Source organism: Pongo abelii, chromosome 11 (assembly GCF_028885655.2).
Source record: "Pongo abelii isolate AG06213 chromosome 11, NHGRI_mPonAbe1-v2.0_pri, whole genome shotgun sequence".
In the NCBI taxonomy this organism is placed as follows: domain Eukaryota; kingdom Metazoa; phylum Chordata; class Mammalia; order Primates; family Hominidae; genus Pongo; species Pongo abelii.
The window spans coordinates 130157180-130184626 of NC_071996.2; the positions used below are offsets into that span (position 1 = coordinate 130157180).

At 41.1% G+C, this 27447-nt stretch overlaps 1 long non-coding RNA gene across 2 annotated transcripts in view; it reads right to left on the bottom strand.

Annotated features, from left to right (window-relative positions):
- Positions 1–1952: 1952 nt before the first annotated feature.
- The window catches only part of LOC129058148 (uncharacterized), a 32891-nt gene continuing 7396 nt past the window's right edge, over positions 1953–27447 (bottom strand). Inside the window, exons 2-3 of one of the 2 annotated variants that reach the window (XR_010136114.1) lie at positions 24000–24081; positions 1953–3564 (exon numbers count right to left, since the gene is read on the bottom strand). This is a non-coding gene — a long non-coding RNA (uncharacterized LOC129058148). Of the gene's footprint in view, positions 3565–21733; positions 21805–23999; positions 24082–27447 lie in introns of those variants that run through there. The other variant, XR_008523039.2, reaches the window with a different exon arrangement.

Here is a 27447-nt window from a genome sequence, read left to right on the forward strand (position 1 = left end):
AGATAATAATTGTACCAGGTTTATAGAGTTATTGTGAGGATTAAATGCATTAATATAAGCAAAGCTCTCAGAACATTTCTCTAGGAGTGTTAGTTATTACTATCTTACATGTTTGAGCAATTGGATTTCAACCACATTTGTTACCTTTCAATTGGTAGTTTTTACTATTTTCTCATGAATAGATTTTATCATCTCTGGATATATTTGTGTTTGCACGGCCACATTTATTGTTAGTCTTTCTCCATAAGCCCTACTAAATGATAGAGGAAGTGATAGTGGTAAGACAATACTTTTGAAATGATGACCATACCTAAATAATAGATTAGGAAGGATAAGTGTCGCACGAGTCTGCCAGACACCAGAAGGTTTCTCCAGCATGGCATAAGAAGACACAAACCCGAGAGAGGTCAGGGGATCCCAGACAAGGTGGCTGGATATAAGGAAATCACAGAGGTCAGAGTGGTGTCACTCTCCAGACACCATCCAGCTTCCATCCCCAGCACACTCACACAAGCACAGGCTGCCTGGGCTCCATTTGAGAAACAGAGAGCATGGCCCCACTCAGGAGCAGCGGGGTGGTGTCCACGGATGACTTCCTTTCAACAGCCGCAGACACTGCCCATGGATCATGAAGCAGGAGCATGCTCATCCATTACAAAGTTTTATACCCCATTACCCTCTTTCTCATCTCTCCCTCTCTCTTCCTACCCCTCTTCCTACACCCTGCTTTTTGGAACTAAGATTATGACAGCACCACTCTTCATAGCAAGGAAGACCACTGTCAAGGTCACGAGGCCCAGGATGAGCATCCAGCACTACCTGAGCTGACCACTGCTCCCAATCATTTCACACCAGACGCTTCTTTCTTGTCTCTGGACGTCAGAGAGGAAGAAATCATTACTAATCCAATCTGAGTGCCAAGTAGTCACCATCAACATGAAGCAGAAACATGAGTCCCAATGGAAATACATTACTGATCACTATAACCTAATGAACACCAGAATTGAACCCACATGGAGACATTTATTCTTTCACTCACAATGAGTGAGATTTCGCTATATTGAAGGAGTACTAAGAACGGCGTTTAAAGAAAGAAGTTATGCGAGGAAAGTGAAATATTTTCGTGCTGTCGGTAGTGTGTGAACATTCATTTGATCATTCCATTCTGTGATCTTTTCATAGCGACTGTTGGATCATATAACCGCCCAGCAAACAAGTCTCTTCCATGAATTCTGTTTCCCTCTTGGGCCATATGCCAAGAATAACAGATTGAACTTTCACTCCAAGTCTGAAAAGTTTCCTTTTACTGACTAGAGTTCAACCCCAGTCTATCATCCTGAACTAACTGATAAAGCAATCCTTTGATGCTGTCCTTTGAACAAGTTGTGTAAGCTAAAACTCAGTGAGAAAGAAAAAAGCAGCGTATAAAAGAAGCTTTTGAGTTGGCAGCTATGCTAATTCTTAATTGCAGACATAGTACAAACATTTCACACCTTAAGGTTGCAATAACAAGACCCACAAAACTTCAAACAAAGAGGCAGATATTTCTGAGTTCATTCCTTCATCTCACACAAAAACCTAAGCAGCCATATGTTACCTTATTTTTCCTGAGAGCTATGATTTATGTACATTCCATTTTCCCCTGAATCTGGAAGCAATTACCCCTGAATATGAATGTGAAGGCAATAGAGGAGGGAGGGTAGGAAGTGCCGTGTTCACCCAGAACAGTGTTTACATCCCTGGCACTCTGAATATACTCCTAATATAGGGTGTGGCTGTTTATGTTGCAACTATTTATTTAAATCTGCTTATTTGTTTATTGCTTCCATGAACCATACGCTAAATTACCAGCCAGGAAAATGTGTGTGAGCCCTTGGCAAAAGAGAGGCAACAACAACAACAACAAAAAAAAAAAAAAAAAAGAGGAAGAGGAAGAGGAAGAAATAGAAATATTTTGATAGATATTTATTTTAACAAAATTATTGAAATAATCACTACAGGAAAAACTCAGTACTTTGTTGGACTTCCTTCTATTTAGTTTAGTGTTATTTGGGTTTGAATTGTATTAGGATGGGAAAGGGCCACAGTAACCTTTTCATTGCCTAGAGCTTTTCAAGGAATTGACCTGGCCCTCCCACTCACTTCCTAGAAAAGAGGGAGCCTCCAGTGTTAATCTTGGGTAAAAACATTCAAGAATGGGTCCTGAGCCAGAGTACCACCTGGCACACAATAGGAGTTCAACTGTGAAAGGACAGGTATTGTTATCCCTAGTACTTAGTACGGCTTTACTCCTTAGTAAGCATCAATATTCAATAATCGATATTCATTGACCTATGACAGTGTGGTGGCAAAGCTTAAGTTTTTCTCCTAGAAAGCCAAGTGAACAACTAAAAAACAAAAGTATTTGCAGATAAATCTATCAGGTTACACATACATACACACACATGCTCATACGCTCTGCAACACACCTTATAACCAGATTTTTCTGAAGCTACGTAGCTGCAGCCTGCTGTTTTTCTTTATACCAGTAAGTTATTTTATTTTCTCCTCCATGTGTTTTGTCTGATTACATTTGTTGTATCTAATGACTTGACCAGATTGAAGAATGATAGCTGTGGGCTTGCATGACTAAAGGTGCCTGCAAGCCAGGCACGGTGGCACGTGCCTGTAATCCCAGCTATTCTGGAGGCTGGGACAGGAGGATCCTTTGAGCCCAGGATTTTGAGATCAGCCTGGGCAACACAGCAAGACTCCATCTCAAGAAACTTTTTAATAGGTGCCAGGAAGTTGAACTAGCTATGTTCCCTGAGGTGGCCCATGAATTGGGGTGTTAGGAAAGAATTCAGGGGCAGCAATGGTTAAGTGGAGGGAACATCCTGACCAAACAGTGACAAGCAGCAGCTAGAAATATTGCAAACAGCTATCACAAGGGAGGTCAGAGACGGATCATGGTCTTTCCTGATGGGCCATGGAGCTTGAAAACAGGGACCTGGCAGCAGGCACTATTTAGTCACTCTGAAAAATGGCCAAGGTGTCTGAGATTAAAGAGTACAGCTCATGACAGGTCTGGACTCAAAGATGCATAAAGTGGACAAAATACAGGCAAGACAAATTCTGCTGTCAAGAACCTGCTGGGCTCCTCTCTTGGGGGGCCTAACAGCGCAGCTAGGTTGACAAGGCAGGAATTTAGGCACAAGAGAATTGATAGCCATCTACTAAAACTAGAGTCTGGGGTGGGGACTCTGTGCCATGAACAGGGCAGAAACTCAAGTCAGAACCAAACTGACGCTGGTAGATGCCTTCCGTTCAATCTCCTTCACCTCCCGATTACATCCTGCAATGAGACAGACCAGAGGTGGAGATGTAGGCACCTCGGCACGTCTTCATTGATTTGCTCCTTCGTTTAGAAAACATCCTGTGGCTGCCACCTCTTGCCAGGCACCAAGAACCAGTGGAGATGACGATGACATAGCCCAGCAGAGAAACAGAAGAGGGAGCACATTTCAATTCTTAGGTGTGTTGCAAGGAAGCCCAGCAGGGAAGGGAGGCCTTCAAAAGATGGATCTAAGAGACGTGGAGAAAAGGAAAATAGGAAAATTAAAACATTTTGAGTTACACTATGTTTTCTCCATAACTTAGGTTTTTCTTTACACATGATAGTCAGTGATTTGATCTTTAATTAGAGTGAAATTACCACTTGCAGTAAATTGTCCTTTCACTATGCTGTGTTTATTTATATTAAACTCTTGAGACCATCGTGAAGGGTGAAACTAACACGGCCAAAACAATGCACGTGGTTTTGATCCCCAAACCTGTTTCTCTCCACCTCCCCATTTCTGTAATGGTACCAATCATTCACTATTTGGACAAACTGAAAACCTAGGAGTCATCCTTGTTTTCTCTCTTGGTCCCATCATTTCTGCTCGCAGCAACCAAACCATCAGCACACTCTTCCATTCAAAGGCTGCTTCCAAAATATATCCTGAAATCATTCACTTCTCTCCATCTGTGTGCCACCTCCTAGCCCAGGACACCCATCTCTTACCTGTGCCATCTCATCAGCTTCCTAACATATCTCCCTGCTCTCACAGCTGCCACTCCCTAAATCCACTCTCTGCCAGAGTAGTCACTTCATTACCTGCCTAAAGGCAGTCAGCGGTGAGCTGCCCCATTTCAAGGCCTGGCTTGGACCTACCTATTCCTGTGTTCTGGTGCCTAATGCCTGTCACACCATGCCTCTCCCTGCTTATCCACTATATCCCAGCATTACACTGCCTGCTTCTTGTTCCTTAATCACCAATCCATTCCCATCTCAGGGTATCTGTACCTTCTAATTACTCTGCCTAGAATGTTCATGTCCAGTCTCTGCATGACTGGCTTCTTCACATGGGTCAACTTGAATTTCCCCTCCTTAAAGAGGTTTGGTTCTACGCCAGGCAAGGTGGCTCATGTATGTAATCCCAGCACTTTGGGAGGCTGAGGTAGGCGGATCACCTGAGGTAGGGAGTTCAAGACCAGCCTGACCAACATGGAGAAACCCTGTCTCTACTAAACATACAAAAATTAGCCGGGCGTGGTAGTGCATGCCTCTAATCCCAGCTACTCTGGAGGCTGAGGCAGGAGAATCGGTTGAACCCGGAAGATGGAGGTTGCGGTGAGCCGAAATCACGCCATTGTACTCCAGCCTGGGCAACAAGAGCCAAACTCCAACTCTCAAAAAAAAAAAAAAAAAAAAAAAGACGTTTTGTTCTTTTAATGTTAAATAAGTGTTATCATAAAAACAACCCTTTTGTTACTGAATTTTAAAATCTTCCTTTATTGTTGTATATATCATTCTGAAGATGGCGTCCATCTTCTCCAGTTAAAAATAAACATAAAGAACAATGGGCTCACTGAAATCTTTCACCTTAGCAAACTGCTCAATTCAGTGGCCAAAATGAAGGCATTTTGACCTCAGGTGTCTTTAGCAGGTTAATTTTGCAAATCTTCCTCTGCTGGAGTTACTGTGGTGGGTGGAGCTCTGCTAAGTTCCAATAGAACCCATCTGGTAGACGTAGCCATTTATCTTTTAAACGACAGACATCTGAAGCACCATGTCGGGGCAGAATCAAGTCCTGGAGTTTGACTTTGCCAATCACTGCATGTTGAACTATGGATTGCAATTTTCTGATTAGCATGTGATAGCAAATTTAACATTTTAATTTCAATGCTTAGAGAAAAATCACAGACCTGGACATACTATTCCTACAGTCAGAGCCACAGAACAAACAGAGATAGAGGTTCAATTCGATGGTACTGTTAAAGGTCTTTACTAAAGAGTATTTCACTCCTCTTGGTGATAATTCCTGCCTCCTCAGAGAAAATGAACCTCTGGCTAACAAACCTAAACTTGGGTGTCCAAGATAAGAGTAAGCACGCTTTATTGGGCCAGAAATCACTTTAAGTGCTTCACGTTCATAATGTCTAACTGTCGCATTATGAAAAGGTCTGCCTCATTTTTTATGTGAGGAAACTGAGGCTAAAGGAACACCCAGTGAGTTGGGGGATGAGCCTGTATTCAAATTATGGTTCGTCCAGCTCTAAGCCCATGACTAGTCCTGCTGCCAACATTGGCCCCCAATCTCTTCAACTAATCAAGCTAGGACTGAGGCTCACCTAACACCACTAGAGAATAAAATGAGTCTTGTAATACGAAGAAAGTGAAACAGAAAAGAGCATAAAAAGAGAAAGGGCAGAGATGGTAATAAAGGAGAAAATTGGCACAAACCCTTATTATTCTTCGAAGTGGAGAGAGTTTATTGGATTTCTAGCAAAATCCACTTTATCTTCTCAATTCAATCAGATTGATAAACCCTCTGAAGATTTATACCATGCTGTCATTGTTTTTCTGACCCACCTGGTAACTGTGATCATGTTCAAACATTAAATGAGAGGAAAATAAATGTGCATTCTTTCTGGAATGACAGACACATATGTTCTCAGCCTGACAAGTCAGATTCAGCTGAAGAAGACACACACCAAAAAATGGATTCGCTTAAATGGGAAAGGGCTGAAATCAGTTCCCAAGCAGCTGCTTTATTTTGAGCAAAGCTGCATGTAATACTAGATGGGATTAAACCTCTCTTTTTCTGATGAGGAGCCAGCCAAATGTTTCCTAGTTTCTAAGTATGTACCCTGGTTAGATCCCAAAGAGGAGCTAAAAGGACCTTCCAAGATATCGTCTGTTGAAGATGTCATTAAAGATTCTCCCTCACCAGACCTTTAGTAATTGGAGAAAAATGTCTCTAGGTGAATTGTCTGAGAATAAATCATTTCGATCTGCAGAGCACTTTAGTCTTTATTTAAGCATTCTGAGGCTTCAGTGAAATTCTTTTCATTTTTTTTTTCAGTCAGGTGCTGATATTTATTGTGGCTTTTAACGGTATGCCAAAAAAGATCCCCCAACCATGTGTGTGCATGTGTGTGTGTGTGTGTGTGTGTGTGTGTGTGTGTGTGTGTGTGTGTGTGTGTCTGTCTGACTGAAGATACTGATTAGCTGGTGGTAAAGGGTCTCTTTTCCATAAGAGAATCACAAGAATATTTTGTTTTTAAAGAGTATTGATTTCTTAGGCACAAACATTATTTTTCAGGAGGTAGACTAATAATTTCATGTAAAATTCCTGTGAATCATTTAAGGGACATACAGCCTTTTGTGCCCACTTCACAAATAGGAAGAGAGGCCAGAGAGGCATGACATAACTTTACTGGATGGTAAATTCCAGGCCTCAGAGACTAAGCCAGACCACCAGTCAGCAAGTTCTTACAAACTACGTTTCCTTCCTTAGCTATGTTTTACAACTTTTTAAAAAGACTGCTCTATGTTTTTTCTACATCCCCTCTTTAGCGTATCCTACTAGAAATGACTGTGTTAGTCCATTTTGCATTGCTATACAGGAATACCTGAAGCTGAGTGATTTATAAAGAAACGAGGTTTATACAGAAAGTAATCCCAGCACTTTGGGATGCCAAGGCAGGCGGATCACTTGAGGTGAGGAGTTCAAGACCAGCCTGGTCAACCTAGCAAAACCCCATCTTTATTAAAAATACAAAAATTAGTGGAGCATTGGGGTGCAAGCTTTATAATTCTAGCTACTCAGGAGGCTGAGGCAGGAAAATCGCTTGGACCCAGGAGGTAGAGGTTGCAGTGAGCTGAGATTGTGCCACTGCACCCTAGACTAGGTGACAGAGCAAGACTCTGTCAAAAAAAAAAAAGAAGTGAGGTTTATTTTAGCTCATGGTTCTGCAGTCTGTACAGCAAGCACAGTGCCAGCATCTGCTTCTGATGAGGCCTCAGGAGGCTTACAGTCAGGAGAAGACAAAGGGGAACCAGTGTGTCACATGGTGAGACAGGGAATGAGAGAGAGGGGAAGAAGTGCCAGACTTTTTTACACAACCAGCTTTCACATGACCTAAGAGTTAGAACTCACTCCATCACCAAGGGGATGGTGCTGAGCCATTCATGAGGGACCCACCTCCATGACCCAAACACCTCCCACCACACCCCACCTCCAACACCAGCAATTACAATTAGACACCAGATTTGGAGGTATACTAGTCCATTTTCATGCTGCTGATAAAGACATACCTGAGACTGGGTAATTTATAAAGAAAAAGAGGTTTAATGGACTCACAGTTCCACATGGCTGGGGAGGCCTCACAATCATGGTGGAAGATGAAAGCCATTTCTTACATGGCAGCAGGGAGGAGAGAATGAGAGCCAAGATAAAGGCAAAACTCCTTATAAAACTGTCAGATCTTGTAAGACTTATTCACTACCATGAGAACAGTATGGGGGAAACCACCACCCACGATTCAATTATCTCCCACCAGTTCTCTCCCACAATATGTGGGAATTATGGGAGTTACAATTCAAGATGAGATTTCGGTGGGGACATAGCCAAACCATATCAGGAGGGGACAAATATCCAAACCATATCAATGACCAAGTGTTTAATTTTATATTTGTCTTCAATTCCACAGGGTAAAATTCACTTTTCTCTCATGATCTCCTATTTTGATTTCTGAAGTTTGCTGAAACTTCTGTGAATAAAACATGCTTGTGATTGAGCTTCTGTCAGTGAGGGGGCAGGTGGGTGCTAGAGTGTGCACCAGAGGCCGGTGCTGCTTTAGGAGAAGTCAGGAGGCAGGGATATCCCTTGGTCTTTCCTTGTCACCATCCTTTCTGCTTTTTCCTGTATTCTCACAGCATGAACTACTGACCTTTGGAATGTGAAGGCCTTGCTTCAAGTGAGACCTTGTCTCTACAAGAAATAAACAAAATTATCCAGGCGTGGTTGTGCATGCCTGTAGTCCCAGTTACACGATAGGCTGAGGCAGAAGGATCACTTGAGCCAGGAGAGATTGAGCAGAAGTTGCACTTAGCCAAAATCATACCACTGCACTCCAGCCTGGGAGACAGAGCAAGAACCTGTCTTAAAAAGAAAAAAAAAAAAAGAAAGAAAAGAAAGTAAATGATCCTACTCAAGAAAGTTCCATCTTAGGTTGAAAATCAAAATCAAAGCATGGCAGGAGATGGGCATATTCTAAGACATTTCTTAGCTACTCTGATAATAATCTTTAGAGCACTAAAATATTAGAAAATATCTCTGGTCAGAGATCAATTTGGTGGCTTAGAAACAGACATCCTACCCTTCTCCCAGCATATCTCTTTGTTTTATGAGTGCTGTAGAAACACACGACCTTGTCTTTTGAAAATGTGGCTTATTAATATGTCATCTCATCTGGTTATGTTTTTATATGGGTCACTTTCACCAAGGCTTGCTTCAAAAACTTGGATTGATGGGAATTTTGTTTGTGTGGTTGGTTGGTTGATTGTTTAAGATACATCTTTTCTGCATTACAGGTGCTACAGATAATAGAAATAATTTATTATTGGATCGTACCATGCTTTCATTGCTTACACTAACATAATTTTGCTTGCTTATCAACTGGACTTTATTGGCAGTTATTTAATTAGCTATTATTCTAACACAAATAAGCAATTTTTTAATCATTGCACAGATATTTTACTGAGAAGAAGACAAATTAAACAAAGGAGAAATGAAATACAGCTTTTTAGCAAAAAGAACTGTGTTGGTATCACATGAAGGGAAACAGAACTAGAACACTGATATGGTTTGGCTGTGTCCCCACCCAAATCTCATCTTTTATTGTAGCTCCCATAATCCCCATGTGTTGTGGGAGAGACCTGGTGGGAGGTAATAGAATCATGGGGGTAGGTTTATCCCATGCTGTTCTCCTGATAGTGAATAAATCTCAAGAGATCTGATGGTTTTACGAAGGGCAATTCCCCTGCACATGTCCTCTTGCCTGCTGCCATGTAAGACATATCTTTGCTCCTCCTTCACCTTCTGCCATCATTGTGAGACCTCCCCAGCCATGTGGAACTGTGAGTCCATTAAACCTCTTTTTATTTATAAATTACTCAGTCTTGGATATCTCTTTATTAGCAGCATGAGAACGGACTAATACAAATACATAACTTGATTTTGTCTAGCACTAATCAGCTTTCAGACTAATACAAATACATAACTTGATTTTGTCTAGCACTAATCAGCTTTCAGTGGTGGAGGAGGGAGGATTGGCCTAGGTAAAGGGATTTGCAAAGCCAAACCTGGAGGAGAAAGACTCTTCCCTGAAGCTGTTAGGGTCGTCAAAAAAGGTCAAAACCAAAAATTATGCTAGGCATGAAGTTCAAGAAGCCAAGGAGTTCTGTGATGGAGGATGCTGGCCAGGAAGTGCAGGTTAAGTGAAGCCTTTTAGCTGGAAGTGACTTTATGTTCTACAGCCAGTGTTTATGTGCTAGCTGATGCACGCAGGATGAGAGTGCCTTGTAGGTCAAGGCATCAACTGCAAGTTCTAGGTGAATGTTTTCCAGCTACAGGTCTCTACCCATTAGTGTGGTCATCAAATAAATTCCTGAATAGCAAAAGGTGTTTGTTATTTTCATGAAGTAATAGAATGTGATAGAATACATAGATTAAAATAGAATAAACAGCATTGCACATGGTAAAGGAAGTATCATTTGGGGAAACTCGTGTGTGTTTGTCTGTGTGTGCGTGTGTGTGTGTACCATGGTATAATTTGGTTTTCTTAAATGGTTTTTGTGGGTACATAGTAGATGTATATATTTATGGGGTACGTGAGATGTTTTGATACCATCATACAATGTGAAATAAGCACATCATGGGGAATGGGGTACCCATCCCATCAAGCATTTATCCCTTGAATTACAAACAATCCTATTACACTCTTTACATTATTTTAAAATGTACAATTAAGTTATTATTGACCACAGTCACACTATTGTGCTATCGATGCAATGTAATTTGTATTTCTTAATATATATCAAGGTCAAAAAAAGGCTCTAGAAGCACAACTAGTGTTCCAGATAGACTCTGCCTGCTCTAATCCTCATCATGGCAGGCTTTGAACAAGCAACTTTCAGATATAGTTGGGTCTGTATCCTGAGTTCACTTGGCTCAGTATTCGGTCAGCACCACTACCACCATCCCATCCCACCCACTCCATCCTTGGGGCCATCTTTGGTTGCCTTAAGCCTAGTCAAAGTCATCTTCTTAGGAATCCACATAGCCTCCAGCTCCAGCCTTTCCTGTGAGCCCAATACATACACAAGGCCGTTTAACGAGACTTCTATCCTAATCGGCACCGAAATTCCCAGCCAGTCCTGAAACCTTGCTCTTAAAACCCAGAGTACTTGACAAAATTCCTAACAACCTTCCTAAATATTGCTTGATGTGTCTTCCCAAGGATATAAACCCTGCCATTTTACTCTGCAGATGAGCCGGAGTCCCATGTTCATCCATATGCTTCCCTCTTGGAATTCTGCCTGTGCCATAATTAGGAACATCACCACTGCTAGAAACTCTGGCTACTATGTCCCCAGGGCAGCCTCAACCCAGCTCTCAACTGAACTATGGATTATAATTACTCATCTGAGCTTAGCATTGGGATTCCTCTAGAGGAGTGGTTCTCCAAGTGTAGTCCCAGATGAGCAACATCGACATCTCTTGGGAACTTACCAGAAATACAAATTATTGGGCCCACCACAGACCTATTGAATTAGACACTCTGGAGGTATGGCCCAGGCATCTGAGTTTTAACAACTCCTTTAAAGTTTGCACACTAAAATCTTTGGACTATTGTTCTAGGCAAAGACACAGGTACTAGAACATCTATTGATACATGATAACCAAGATACAACATCTTTTTTTTATTCCCTTACACGGATTGCTATGTGATAGTGTCATGCTCAAATGAAATGTGTTCATTTATTAACTTTATTATGTTAGAATAGGAATCTCCTCACTGCTGTCTTTGTTCTTACAGTTTTACTCGATTGAAATATGAGGACAGTTAAGTAGCGACCTGACTAAATAAAAATGGACCACATAGTAGCAGAACTGCTTTGAGGTTTGCAAGTTTCCATAATGCTAAAAAAAATTCGCTTGTTAAGTTTCACCAGCTAAATTTCTTTCTTCCAGCTGGGACCATTAGTAAAAGACATGTGAACTTCATGAGGCATCTTTTTTTCTCAGGAAAACACAAAACAGTGTTTGCTTTTTTGTTTTGTTTTGTTTTATATTGTCTTAGTCCATTTTCTGTTGTTATAATAGAATACTATAGACTGAGTAATTTATAATAAAAAGAAATGTATGTCTTACAGTTCTGGAGGGTGAAAAGTATAACTTTGAGGGGCCACATCTAGGGAGGTCCTTCTTACTGTCATAACATGACAGAAGACATCACAGGGCGACAGGAGCAAGCCACCATGTTGGCTTTTATAACAGAGCCACTCTCAGAGATAACCAATCCACTCTTTCAATCACCCATTAATCCATTAATTCATTCATCCAATCACCTTTTATAGGTCTCACCTGGTCCCACCTCTTTAAACCATCACAATGCCAATTAAATTCCAACATGAGTTTTGGAGGGGAAACTCAGGTGATAGTAAAGATGGTTCTAGACACTGGGTTCCTTATCACATGTGTGCATTTTTTAGTTTGCCCATCAGCCATTGCCTTAAAGCCCAGATTACTGCTGCATTTTATAGTACTGTAATTCAAAGGTAAACACTTGAGACAGCAGCATACCTTCATGGAGAACCAACTGTTAATATTTTTTGGTCTACGATGCATTTATGAACTTTCTTTTTTTTTTTTTTTTTTGAGACGGAGTCTTGCTCTTTTGCCCAGGCCGGAGTGCAATGGCGGGTACTCAGCTCACTGCAAGCTCCGCCTCCCAGGTTCACGTTGTTCTCCTGCCTCAGCCTCCCGAGTAGCTGGGACTACAGGCACCCGCCACCACGCCCGGCTAATTTTTTGTATTTTTAGTAGAGATGGGGTTTCACCGTGTTAGCCAGGATGGTCTCGATTTCCTGACCTCGTGATCCGCCCACCTCGGCCTCCCAAGGTGCTAGGATTACAGGCGTGAGCCACCGCGCCAGGCCGAACTTTCTTTTTTTTCTTTTTTCTTTTTTTTCTTTTTTTATTTTTTTTAATTATTATTATACTTTAAGTTTTAGGGTACATGTGCACAATGTGCAGGTTAGTTACATATGTATACATGTGCCATGCTGGTGTGCTGCACCCATTAACTCGTCATTTAGCATTGGGTATATCTCCTAATGCTATCCCTTCCCCCTGCCCCCACCCCAGAAAGAAACAGCTCCTTCCAGGAATTAGCCTACTTCTTTATTAATCCTTAGCCTTCCAAACCCAAGCACGGATGTGTCTGTGTACACTGACAGTTACACACATACACACATACCCACCAACTCTGGTGTTTTTGCTTCCATAGACTGGACACACTGATTAGGCAGAGAGTGGAAATTACAAATCAACCATTACAGATAAACATGGAGTCAGTATTCCTGTGACATGGTTTGGCTCTGCGTCGGCACCCAAATGTCATCTCGAATTGTAATCCCCACGTGTGGAGGGAGGGAGGTGATTGGATCATGGGGGTGGTTTCCCCCTCGCTGTTCTCATGATAGTGAGGGAGTTTTCACGAGAGCTGACGGTTTTATAAATGGCAGTTTCCCCTGGGCGTTTCACTTTCTTCTCTCTCCGGCCACCATGTTAAGAAGGTCCTTGCTTCCCCTTCACCTTCTGTGCCAGATTGTAAATTTCCTGAGGCCTCCCCAGCCTTGTGGAACTGTGAGTCAGTTAAGCCTGTTTCCTTTATAAATTACCCAGTCTTGAGTATTAGGTATTTCTTTAGAGCAGTGTAAAAACAGACTAATACATCCTGAGTTCCATTTGTAGCTCTGTCAATGACTAGCTGTAATGTGCACGTATTTTTCTGGTCTGTCCAGCATCCCATCCTTTGAGGAGTCACCCCTCCACCATTTTGGGAGGGACCTCTCCTTAGACCACACGGTACAGGTGAATTGATATCACCTTCCTGCTGAAGAAGCAGCCATGGCCCAGGCTAGGTCACTCAGGGAACTGAGCCCACACCCTGGGCATGGTGTTTAGGTCAGGAAAGGGTCCCTTCCCCAAACTGAGCCAAATCATAATGTTCCCAGCACTCTTGCAATGAGAAGTGGTTTCTCTTTCTCTGTGATTACAAACACTGAAAGTCACATGCATCTGGAACTCTTGGGGGCCATTGTGCTACTTCCTAGGGAGAGGATGAGAGGTAAGCCGGGCAGAGGAAAGCATCTCCAAGAGGCCTGAAGCCACGGATGCCCAAGGTCCAGTGTATGTCTTTGGCTCCCTAGTTACCCCTGTCAATCTACTCCTCTTTTTCACAAAATCTATTTTGAGTTGGGTTTCGGTCACTTGTAATCAACAGCCTCGCAGAGTTGGCTGGATAGTCCTGTAAAATTGATTTTCTAATTGACGCAATAAATGAGCAAATCATTCTCAATGGCCTTTTTCCAGATCTATGACTAAAAAATATCCTATTCCCTAACTTGTGCAGGTTATTTTCTAATAGAGCAACTAATTTATTTCTCGACCAGTTTTATGTTGCTTAAACAAAATTGAATTTATCCCCCCTTAACTTTCTGCAAAGATGAATTAAGTCCAAATTTATGGATGCTGTGAAGAGAAATTCCCACTCTAGCCTGCTGCAAAACAGTTCAGTGACTGGTGCACAGGCACTGGATTCTGCGAGTCCAGCTGTGTGAGGTTCGTCTTCTTGCCATTGACCTTGTTTTGTAACTGGTACATCAGCCCCTTATTTGGTTCTGGTGAGAGCAAAGGCAAAATGCACTGATCATATTTGCTGACGTATTATGAGCAGTCAGAGCGTAAGAACTGAAGCATTGGCGGCCCTGATAAACCCGAATGAACACAGGAAAAGGTTACATTGCTCTATAAACAGTTTTTATATATAAATGTCACATGAAAGGCTGTGGGATTAAAGATTTATGCCGTGGGGCTGCCTGGAAAACATCACTCGAGCACTGTTGTTCCTTTGGCAGTAGATGTTGTGGCACTTACTGCTTCTTTTATCTGGGCCTCTTTTTCTTAGAACTCTACACTGTCAAAACAGTTCTTTGTTCTTAGTTTATATGTGTAAAATTTTATTAAAAAGAACTGAGGCCATTTTATTTGTTTTATATTTAAAAAAAAACAAAGACCAGAGGCAAATAGGAGACAATGTTAACAAAGTATACTTCTGGGTATTGGGAAACCAGGTGTTTTTTGTACATAAAAATATACTTAGGGCTCTCATGGTTGCACCAAATTATCACTTATAAATAACAAGACTCCAGAAGGATTCATGAATTCATTTTCTGTCCTAATAGTAGCACTTAAAAAAAGTTCTCATAAAATAATATTACACTGAGCCCAGAGATGAAAAATAAACCACATTGAGATGAGAATACTTGAAAGCTGCTCAGAACATCAGTTGCTAAACTTGGAATCTACCTCCAAACCTGTTTGAGTGGCAAGGAGCAAAAACTCATCCACCAATTATTAAAAGCAATTTCTTCACCTTTAAGATGAGAATTTAGGTTGTGGGGGAACTAAAACTATCACAGGAAGAATGCTGCAGAAGGCCAATAAAGAAATTTTATGTGCAGAGGAATTTGCCATATATGTGTAAATGGTACAGTTATTTTGCAGATGATATGCATTTTTATTGCTTTAGTTTTATTTGTCATTTTCATTATTACTTGCCAGTGCTTAATGGCAAGAAATGGGTTTTTTTGGTAGCATAAAAGCAATAGCTGTGTTCAATTATGCATATTTATTTAATCAATGTTATTAACACAGTGCTTACTCTAGGAATGTAATATTATAATTATACACCAAAGGAATTTTTCAGACAAACTTTCCTTTCATGTCATTTCATATGTCAATTATAGGACAATGTTATTTATTCATGGAATCTGGCATTATAGTCACTCAAAATATATTGTTCTAACCACAGCCTGCTTCAGAGAGATACTGAGACTCCAATGTTCCAAATCTCTCACGGTGATTATCAGATCTGCTCAAAGAAAAGATCCCCCCCAGCCTTACATTCAAATATGGGCAAATAAACACGCATTTAAATGTGTAAGGTAAGTACTATTTTTTTATGATTCCCCAAAGTAAAGTGCCACTTTCATCAAATAGACAAATTGACAATCATAAGTCTTAGTTCAGCAAAAACTTATTATAACATCATGATTTATATTTATTGGTTTTCCATTTTTACAGTCAACCTATAGACACAGAAGAATACAAGAGACTTAATTACATTTACAGAACATGATGTAAATGTTAAAATGGTGACTAACATAAAATGGAAAGACAGAACTGACAGAAGTCAGCAGTCAGAAGAGAGGTTACCTGATGTATAGGAGGCTAATTTCCTCCACCTATGTAGTTAGGAGTCAAAGAAATCCCACCTCAAATTGAGGAATTAAGAAATAAAATCGGCCAGGTGCGGTGGCTCACACCTGTAATCCCAGCACTTTGGGAGGCCAAGGTGGGCAGATCACGAGGTCAGGAGTTCGAGACCAGCCTGACCAACATGGTGAAATCCCATCTCTACTAAAAATACAAAAATTAGCTGGGCGTGGTGGCACACGCCTATAATCCCAGCTACTCAGGAGGCTGAGGCAGGAGAATCGCATGAACCTGGGAGGCGGAGGTTGCAGTGAGCCGAGATTGCACCACTGTACTCCAGCCTGGGTGACAGAGCTAGACTCCATCTCCAAAAAAAAAAGAGAAAAGAAAAAAGAAAGAAAGAAAATCAAGAAATAGAGATATAAGCATAAGCAAAGTGCATAAAGTAACATGAGTTATCATGAACTAAAACTAACAGAACCTATAAAGAAGAGGTTAAATCAAAAAAGGTCAATATACATAGGACAAATCCTTACCTTTAAGAGCAGAAATCAATGCTGATATATTTGATGAAATGAAGAGAAGTATAAATATATTGCTTTTTGTGACAGTAAAACTATTAAAAAATGAAACCAGAAATGGTAAATCCCCAGTCCTCCCCTTATTTGACCTATCAGCAGAACATTTTCCCTGACACCTGGCCTCTCTGGGCTTTCAGCACACACTCTTCTCCTCTCCATCTTTCCTTCTGCTGCACTTGCTCCTTCACAGTCCTCCTGGCTGCTTCCTCCTCTCTAACTGGTTAATGTCAGGGTGTCCCTGGACCAGTTCTCAGCCCTCTCTTCTTCTCTTTCTGCATTCATTCCCTTGGTAGTGACAGTCTCTTGGCATAGGATCATCTGCATATTTCTCTGAGATGTTGAAAAATGCAACCAGTTGTAATAATTTTAGTTGAAAAATATTTATGAGGCACTTCTGATATCAGAAGCACAGTATGAGGTTCTCAAAGAGTGTTATTCACTAGAACTTTCTGTTATGTAGAAACATTGCATATCTGCACTGTCCAATATGACAGTCACTAGCCACGTGTGACTACTGAGGGCCTAAAATGTGGCTAGTGTGTATATGAGAAACTGAATTTTTAATTTTTTAAAATTTTAACGGCCACATGTGACTAGTGGCTACCATACTGTACAGTACATTTCTAGAGACTTATCTATGAACAAGGAAAAGATCCCACTAAAGAAAAGACAGTTTGAGAAAATAGAGGTTAAAAAAATTCTTTATCTCTACTAAAAATGGGCCAAGTTCACTCAACTATATCATGTAAAGATTTTGGAAAACTAGTTCTAATTTTTACTGGCGAAAGATAAAGATAGCCAAATCAACTTTTGTCATTCTTACCATTATTTTGCTTATGATATTAGAATATTAATCCCATTTTTAACTCTGTAAATTTTGGTGGTTAGGGAATACAAAGTTAAGAACTAAACTAAAATCAAGGCACAATAGACTCATTTTAGCCAACTTAAATATTCCATCTTCCTTGGGTTTCAACATTTTCTCTTCAGTTTCAAAGCTCTCACTAGAACTCCTGTTATTTCATCGGTCTCTAATTCTGGGCTTCTTACTCTGATTTTGTTTCCTGATATTTATCACATGCATTGTGAATATCTCCCTGTATCATTGATACTTGCCTTTTATCATGGCAAGACTTCTGGGCTTATAGTCCACTAACAGCTGCAATCATCTCAACTCATTCCTGGCCTGGAAGCGAAATATCTGACATTTCATTCTGATTTACATATCATCATATTAGAATTCCTATTTTTTTATTGCGCATTTTCTCAGGGCAGATTTTCATGTGGTGAATATCTAGGTTTTAGTTGCTTAGTCACTTTGAGTTTTTTTTTAATTTCCTTGTTTAAAAATTTTAAAACTATCTTTAGATGAATAAATGTCTGCTATACTTGCATACTGTTAACTACTCCTGTCTATTTCATATTCCAGAAGCCACACCCACCATTATTTTTAAGACATGCCTCTATCTCTGGACTTCATTCTTGGCAGTGGAGTCTGAGGCTGCTGTGGGACCACAGACATCCATAAGCTTTCTAAGATACCTTTCGTCTGACTGAAAGGGTATTCTAGTTGCCATTTTATTCCTTCCACAGGTTTTTAAAAGTTGTTAACAGCCCAACTTTTGCTTTGGTCTTTAAGCCTTGGAGCAAAGTTTACAGTGAGAGGCCGTGTCTTGCTGGGGTACTGGAACTTGACCTCTGTGGTCAGGCTGTATCTTCATTTAAGAATCTCCTACTGAATGGAGAGATGGTCTGAGAAACTCATGTTTTTCTGAACTAGCAAGTTCTGGGTTTTCTACAGTCCCTTGAAATTCTATTTGCAAACCAGCTGGTCATTTTCTGAGCTCATGATATCATACAGCTAATATTATATATTAGCTGGCTAAAAGAAGCCAGCCAATACTTCAACATTCTCATAGAAACCATCTTGCCCAAGTCCACAAGTTCATTGGTTACATAGCTACCTTCCAGTTTACCACAGTTACAGAACGTGGGTCATCCCTTTTGCAGGCTGCTATGATGGTTTCTTCAGTATTTTACCAACCTATACCACCACCCAGTCCCACATAATTTAGGTTTTACTTATAGCCAGCATACCACTTGTTAATCCAAATTTCTATATTCATTTGCAATTGGTACAGAAATCTTGCATAACGAACAGCTTTAAAAAACCTCAGTGGTTTGCAACGGATACAGTTTGGATGTCCTCTTCAAATCTCATGTTGAATTATAATCCCCAATGTTGGAGGTGGAACCTAGCGGGAGGTGTTTCAGTCATGGGGGCAAATCCCCCGTGGCTTGGTGCTGTCCTCGCAATAGTGAGTGAGTTCTCTCAAGATCTGGTTGTTGTAAAACGCGGCAGCTACCCCCTAGGTCTCTCTTTCTCTTGCTCCTGCTCTGGCCATGTGATGTGCAAGCTCCTGCTTTGCTTTCCACCATGACTGTAAGCTTCCTGAGGTCTCCCTAGAAGCAGATGCCAGCACTATGCTTCCTGTACAGCCTGCAGAACCATGAGCCAATTAAACGTCTTTTCTTAAAAATTACCCAGTCTCAAATATTTCTCTATATCAATGTAAATATGGCCTAACACAGCAACAATAAACATTTATTTAGCTCATGTTATCTGTAGATTGGCTGGGGCAGGATCTGCCTATCCAGGCTGGGGCAGCTCTGCTGGGTGGCTCAGTACTATGTATCTCATTCCCCTCCTGGAACCTGCGGACTAACCTGGTCATGTTCCTTTCATGGAAACAGCAGATGTACAAGAACCCAGGATTTACCGTACAAGAGCATTTTCAGCCTTTGTTGAGTCACAACTGCTAACATCCCATTAGCCAAAGCAAATCACATTCTAAGCCCAAAATCAAGGAGTGGTGAAATACTTTCTATCCACTATGAAGCCAAAGAATGCCATATGGTCAAGTCACATTAAAGGTGCAGGGAAGTTTACTCATTCCATGAAAGTGAGAAGGGAGGAAATATATCTGACAAGAGGTAAATCTCACATACACACATGCACGCGCGCACACACACACACACACACACTTCTTGTTGCTACTTTACTTTCATAATTCCTATATAAGTTAGGCATCTTTTAGTATAAGAAACTAAAATAAATCTGGCTAAGCTAATCACAAAGAAATTCATCAAAAGAGTATGGGGAAATTCATAGAATTTAAAAAAAAAAATCTGACCATACAGACCTCAGAAAGGATTAGAACCGGAAAACTCAAAAGGTCTGAGTAGCAGAAACTAGTAGGCAGTCTCAGGGGGATTCTGTCATAGAATGGGGACAATTTTCCATCAAGCCACTCAGCTGAGGATTCAAATTCTCAAGAGAGAGAGTCTAATTGAGCAATTCTGCCCAGCCCTGGGCCAGTGAGGGGTCAGGACACTGTCCTACCAAATCTGCAAATAACAAGGAAAATTTGACCCCAAAGGAAAATCAATGTTTCGTTATCAGGAGTTGAGAGGACTGCGTGCTAAGAAGACAAAAACAATGGGTGTGCGCACCAGCTACCTTATGAGCCAATCTATTAGGATTTAAGGACATTAAACTTGTCAAAAGTAGTATATTGTGCAAACCCACTTACATATGTTTATCCAATTAAAATTTGTCTAAAGAAATAAACCTATGTTACCATGCCAGGCACAGTGACTCATGCCTGTAATTCCAGCACTTTGGGAGGCCAAGGCAGGAGGATTGCTTGAGGTCAGGAATTCAAGATCAACCCGGCCAACATAGCGAGATCCCAACTCTACTTAAATTTAATAAAAAAGGAAACAAGCCTATGTTAGTCTAATACACATTGTTTATCAGAGGTCTTGGAATCAGAAGACTTAGACTAAAGTTCCAAGTCTACCTTTTACCACTTGTATGACCATGGGCAAGTCACTGACCCACAATCTTCTCATCATAAAACAAGAAAAACCTGCTTTTTCGATTTCAGTGCATTGCTGTGAGGCTTGAATGTATTCACAGATACATATACAAAAGTGCTTTAAAACATGTAAAGTTACTCCCAGGTGACAGCGACTTTCATGTGTCTCACGACACTGATATCAGTTTACAATTTCTTACAAGACTCATCACCACAACCTCCACAATCTGTACCTATTTATTGTTTCATCTAGAAATGCAGGCAGGTGAGAAAAACTTTTCCTATTTAAGTTAATTAGTTATAATTATAGGAAAAAGACACTTTGAATGTAGTGTCCCCAAAGAATGAAGAAGGGAAGAGGGAATGGTTATTTGTATGCCACTGTTGGAATACAGTCTTAGTGAGGCCCAATGCTGGGGTCTATTACTGTATTCTACTGTCATAAGAAGTACTTATGATACTTCCAGGACAGTATTCCATTAGCACAAGTACTAGGTTGGGAAAGTATTCAACAGTCATACAAGGTGAAGTGGCAGAGGCAGACAAACAGAGAGAGACAGACAAAGAGATAAAGAAATCCTTTTCTGTACTGAAAATTCGAGCTCATATGATCACACCATTGCACTCCAGCCTGGGCAACAGAGCAAGACCCTGTCTACAAAGAAAAAAAAGAACAGAAAAGTCAAGTTCAGAGTTGCCCAGTGAATAGCAGAAACTGTGTATACGCTAAACAGCATCTTATTTAATTCCATACTTAATGCCTTTCACCCTTTTGTATGTTTTCCATTGGAAAATACTTGCAAAAGGAACAGGAAATAGAATATCCAAACAACCTTCATGTAGTCAGCTGAGGGAGCATAAAATATACAAAAGTGGCTCAGCGAGGCAGCCCTTGAATGATTCGCCCCAGCTGGGGCAACACAGCCTCACTTTCGACAGCAGCTTGAAGTTGATAACTTGAAGACCGCACACAAGGAGCGGGCATCAGCACGCCCCCGGCCCCACACAGAAGCCCTGGTATCTTGAATTCCGCCTTGAAGGTCTAGCCACGCCCACATGCGCACAGAGGGACACTCAGCCCTCACTGCTTAAAGATGGAGCCTCACCGGGCTGCACTTCCTTAGCGGGTGGCTTGCTCATTCACGACTGCTACTTTTTACAGTCAGGTCCCAGGTTATGTCTCACTTTGTAACTGATCTCTAGTTGTTCTTCCATTCATGTAGCAGAATAATATTTTTGCAACATTATCTTATTTGGTTTTATCTCATGGTAATTTTCCCCCACACAAGCGAAGAGTAGGCTCAGAATCCCTTGCCCCCGAGGAACTTGGTGTGGCAGAATCTCCTGGGCATGTGTGGCTCCAGGAACTTCCGCCCCTGGGAGATTATGCTGGTGCCTCTGACGTGGACGTCACCGCAGAGGGCTGCTTCTGGGAAGATGGAACAAATCAATGGGGGAAGGAGTTCCCTGAGGGTAGAAAAAGGTTTCCTGAGCTGAGGTAAGAATAAGGGAGAGAGTTATGCGGGCAAAGTCCTGAGTGCGTCTCAGGAAGAATGCCTCCCACACAGACACACAGACACACATGGTCACACAGACCCAGACACACATGGTCACACAGACAGACACACATAGACAGATAGAGACATATATGGTCATAGCAACACACATGGATACATATACACAAGCACAGAGATATATATAAACACAAATATACAGCTAGACACAGAGACACACAGACACAGACACACATGCACATTCAAACATATTTATACAAATGGCACACACAGACATATACGGAAAGACATAGATACACACATGGACATATATACATGAGCACACATACAGATAGACATGGACACACATACACACGGACACATATATAGGCACACAAACACACGGACACAAACACAGATACACCTACAGACACACATGGACACACATATGCAAATAGCCACAGACACGGATACCCATGGACACCCAGGACAAACACACAAGGACATACACGTGAAAACACTCTCCTCTCCTGTTCTAATTGTTGGACAGGCCCTTGTGAGCTGTGTCCAGGTGACAGGGCCATGGGAAGCCTCACTGAAATCCCCATGTTCCAGCCTGGCATCAAGGTTACACTCCCTCAGTTATTAGACTTAAAGAGGCCCAAAAGGAAAAGAATAAGATGATCACAATCCATGGGCAATCAAGGACCAGGCAGCCCATGCAAGTCCCAGAGGATATCACAATGAATAGAGGAATAGATGAGCTCATTGTCCCTTGATCCCAACACCTTGCTATTGTACCAGAAGAGAGAGAGGGAAGCTTTAGATTATTCGAAGTAAAGTTTCCATCATACCAGCAGAATAAAACTGGAAACAAATTAAACTGAGTTCTAGAAAAAATAAAATCAAATTTTGTGCATACCAAGGCTTGTGGACTGAGATCCATACCAGCTATCTGTGTACATTTTTGTCTCCTGATTAAATTGTGAGTTCCCAGAATATGCCTGACAGGTATTGTTTCCTCTAGTATTCTTGCAGCAGAGCTTGTCAGATGTGACTGTTCACTTGAATCACTTAGATCTAGTTAAAACACAGATTCTGATTCAGTAAAGCTAAGGTAGGGTCCAAGATTCTTCATTTTCAACAAGTCCCCAGATGTTGCTGATCCTGAGTAGCAAGGCCACAGAGATTCATAGTGATCTGCCCGTGTACTAGATGCTGGGGTGAGGGGAGGAACAAACACATAAATAGAAAATGGATCCTGAAAAAATTGAAGAATTGTGGAAGTGTCCTGACTCTATTCATCATTCATGTTTCTACCTTTAGGCTCAGCTGGAATAGGAGAGATGGAAGGTACAACACATGTAGAATACTATGCTAAATGAATTGACATTAAAATGATCAATTATCTTCTAGTTAATACCATTTCTTCAGTGAATCAATATTTATTAAATATATAAGTGTGCATGCTAGGGATGTCAAGAAAATTGTGAGTTTTTTTTTTTAGACAGAGTCTCACTCTGTCACCCAGGCTGGAGTGCAGTGGCACCATCTCAGCTCACTGCAACCTCCACCTCCTGGAATCAAGCAATTCTTCTGCCTCAGCCTCCCTAGTAGCTGGGATTACAGGTGTGTGCTACTATACCCAGCTAATTTTTGAATTTTTAGTAGAGACAGGGTTTTGCCATGTTGGCCAGGCTGATATCAAACCCATGACCTCAAGTGATCCATCCACCTCGGCCTCCCAAAGTGCTGGAATTACAGGCATGAGCCACCGTGTCCAGCCAGGTTAATTAACTCTTTGTGCACATACCCAGAATTATACCGAGATAGACACACCTGGATACATATCCAGATTGACACATATAGATGCACAGACACACATGGACACACATGTTGGGCACATGTTATCCCACTGGGTCCATAAAAGAACTACTTTTATAAGTGAGAATACTGAGGGCCATGGTGATAGTGACTAATCTAAAGCCAGACAGTCAGCAAAAGACAAGGAATGGATTTGAACCTGATTTTCTTTTATGTTCTATTCTCTTCCCAATATCCTAATGAACCAAACTTGCTATAAAGCATTATTATAAGTGATTGTTAGGCCTTTGATTCAGGCCACAGTATTTTATTGCTCGATGGGAACTGGCAAAAAGAGATTCTTACCTTATTGGTCAAAAAGATCATTTTTATTTATGAAAAAGACGTTCACAGGGTGATTGCTCATCAGAAGGCATCTGATTTCCATCTGGAAAACAGGCAACAATCTCATATGTGATTCAGTTTAAATATCCTTCTTTATTTCAAATTCTTTCTGGATTTATTTGCCTTTCATGAAAGGCAGACTTACTGTCCCAATGGTTATTACGATATCACTGAAGACATTATAAGTGCTCAGAGAGGGAACTTCTAACAAAGTGAGGAAAATCAATTTATAAAAAAATGTATAGAATTAATAATTCTGGTGGTTCGTTCATGCATCTTCTAACTGTTTGCAAGGAAATTTCTCTCGAACTCTACAATTAAATTGTAAATGATTTCTAGAGTAAAACTAATTATGTCATCTTTCAGACAAAATTCTTAAGACTGACATACTGCCCTAGGGTTGGAGAAACGTCAGGGAGCTTAGGGGAGAAACACAGGTGAAGTAAGTCCATAGTACTGCACCTGAGGCCCTCATTAAATTGTAAGTTGCATGATTAAGAGACCATGTAATGTCTCTCCCGCTATACCTGGAATTTCTCTTCAACATAATATACTTAATTTAGCCAACACAGTGCCACATTTAGACAGAGGTAAAGAAATATACACATTAAATGAATGCTGCAGCATGCATACAAAATTCAATTAGTCTTGGCTGGGTGCAGCAGCTCATGCCTGTAATCCCAGTACTTTGGGAGGCCAAGGCGAGTGGTTCACCTGAGTTCAGAAGTTCGAGACCAGCCTGGGCAACATGTTGAAACCCTGTCTCTACTAAGAATGCAAAAATTAACTGGGCATGGTGACATGCCCCTGTAATCCCAGCTACTTGGGAGACTGAGGCAGGAGAATTGCTTGAACCCAGGAGGCAGAGGCTACAGTGAGCCAAGATCGCACCACTGCACTCCAGCCTGAGCGACAGAGAGGTTAAAAAAAAAGAAAAAGAAAAAGAAACACACCACAAAATTCAATTAGTCTTGTAATTGCTTCAACGTAGTAGCAATGCAGCTAGTTTGGGGTGATTGTTACAAGGCAGAAACAACCTTGATACCCATCTGCCAGAACCAGGAAACCTTGATTTGTCCTGCACAGCCCTGGTTCCCACTGTCGAGCCAACACAACCATTAATAGGTCTTCTCTTCACTTTCAAATGTGTCCCCATTCGGACAAATTATATAGTCACTTTATTTCTGAGTGACTTTCATTTCTGCACAAACATCACTGTTTGCTAATTTGGTGATTACGCTGGGAATCCTGCCATGCAGAGAAGAGTGATGAGTATAGATCCAAGTGTCTCCAGATTAAAGAAAGCATGGAGTAAATCAATAGTAACAATAACACCACCTTAGATCTCCAACACAAATATCTGAGGAGACGTGAAGTTTTAAAAAACTTTTCTAATTAATTTCTTACAGAGGGGCAAATGCAGTTATTATCACCACATGACAGGTGAAATCAAGCAAAGTTAGTTAAAAAGTATCTGACCACCTCCTACTTGATGATGAGCATAATTATAGGTGACTGGGCATGAAAGCACCTAAAAATAAAACATATTGTTCTATCCTCAAGGTGCTTGGAACCTATGGTGGGAAAGCCCAGGCCAGTGAAGAAAAAGTAAGAAGTACTAAATGACAGGTACAGATTATTATGCCCAAGTGTTGAAAGATCCCTCTCCAGGTTACGTAAGAAATATGTGTCAGGGTTAAGAATAGAGGGAGTAGAAAGAAAATAAACATTTATCAAGCACATACTATAAGCTGTATATCTATGCACTAGCTTTATGTCTTATCTCACTTAATTCTCATTACAAGCCCTAGAAACTGACTCTTAAGGGAAGGAACTGGCCTGAGGTCACCCGGAGTCCACTCCAGACAACAGAGTCCAAAGCCTGTGTTCCCTCCCCTGCGCTATTTAAATTGCCTTCATTTTTCATATCCCAGGGCAAACAGAGGCCAATAACAGGAATCCATCAATTGTCTATACTCAGGAGAAATCAATTCAAAATTGTACAAAATGTAATACCAAAAAAAAAATTAAAATCAGATTTTTTTGAACTGTAAAAAAAAAAAAAAATGAAAGAAGACTGCTATACCACATTTCCCTCATTCAATTTTAAAAGCAAATTCCCACACAGTTGCATATGATTAAGGAAAGAAAGGGGAAAAAAAAGTGGGGGGATTGTGTAAAAAGACATAGTGATTCAAGAAGTGTTTGTCGAGCACGTCATGTTGAATTCCCTAGGAAGACTACCCTATGGAATATATTACCATCTATTTGCTCTTCTCCTAATGCTAATCAGAACAAAATCCCCTATTCTGTGCTGCCATCATTGTGTAGTAGGGTCAGGAGTTGCTGAGCTGCTGCTGAAGGCTTCAAAGCCTTTATCCTGTTATTGATTCAACTCCCCACACCTCAATTTATCAGATACTTTGCAGTTGCAAAGCAAGATGCTGGATGGAGAAAGGGAGTTGGGAGGAGAGTTGAGACACGATTCCTGCCCACTTGTACTATCCAGCAGGAAAGCAGAACCAGTGTGTATACGAGAGAAGTCACAATGCAGTGAACCGGGAGTGAGGTAAATCATGTGCCCTGAAGACACGAGTGCCCAGTCACAAAGAACTCCCCTCTCCCTTTCTCTCCCACAGATGAGCATGAATGTTCTTATTGAAACAGGGCAGCCAACACCGTCTATGACTTCTTCACTGGTTTGTTATAAGAATGTAATTTTTTAATGAAATAAAATCACTGAAAGTGCACTTCGAAAACTCTAGTATACAGATGAAACGTATTATTTTTAAAGAAAACTGGGGCCCACTGTTTAATGCAAATCCACACTGTCCTGCTAAATGATGAATCAAACAGGCTAACGTGCATCTGCTGAGAACTGCGAGTGCACTTGGAGTCTTGGGTTCCTCCCATCTCTGCAGCCTCCCTGCCTGGTCTCTGTCCATTCTCCTCTTGCAGCCCAGCCAAGGCCCTTTTTCACACTGAACTGCCTTCTCCGATGATCTCATGCACACTCATGCTTCAATTCTCTGTTGACCCGAAGTTATGCCTCCAGCCCAGACGTCTCTGAACTCCAGACTCATACATTTCCTGCCTAGTGGAGATTTCCACTTAGAAGTCTCTAAAGCCTGTCCAAAAGGAACTCTCTATCTTCCTTCTCCTCCAAACAATATGTCCATTTCCCATGTTCCCATTCTCAGTGAGTGCCGATTGTCGTTTACTAGTTACCCAAGTCAGAACATGGCCATTGACTCGGCACCTCCTGCCTCTTCTCCCTCTATCCAGAATTTTCTTCTTTTACTTAGCTGGTTTAGGATATAACATAAAAGGGGGGGAGGTTGGAAGATAACATTTCCTATGCACACTTACTCATCATGTTCCCTCATGATTAAATGTTCATTTCTGATTT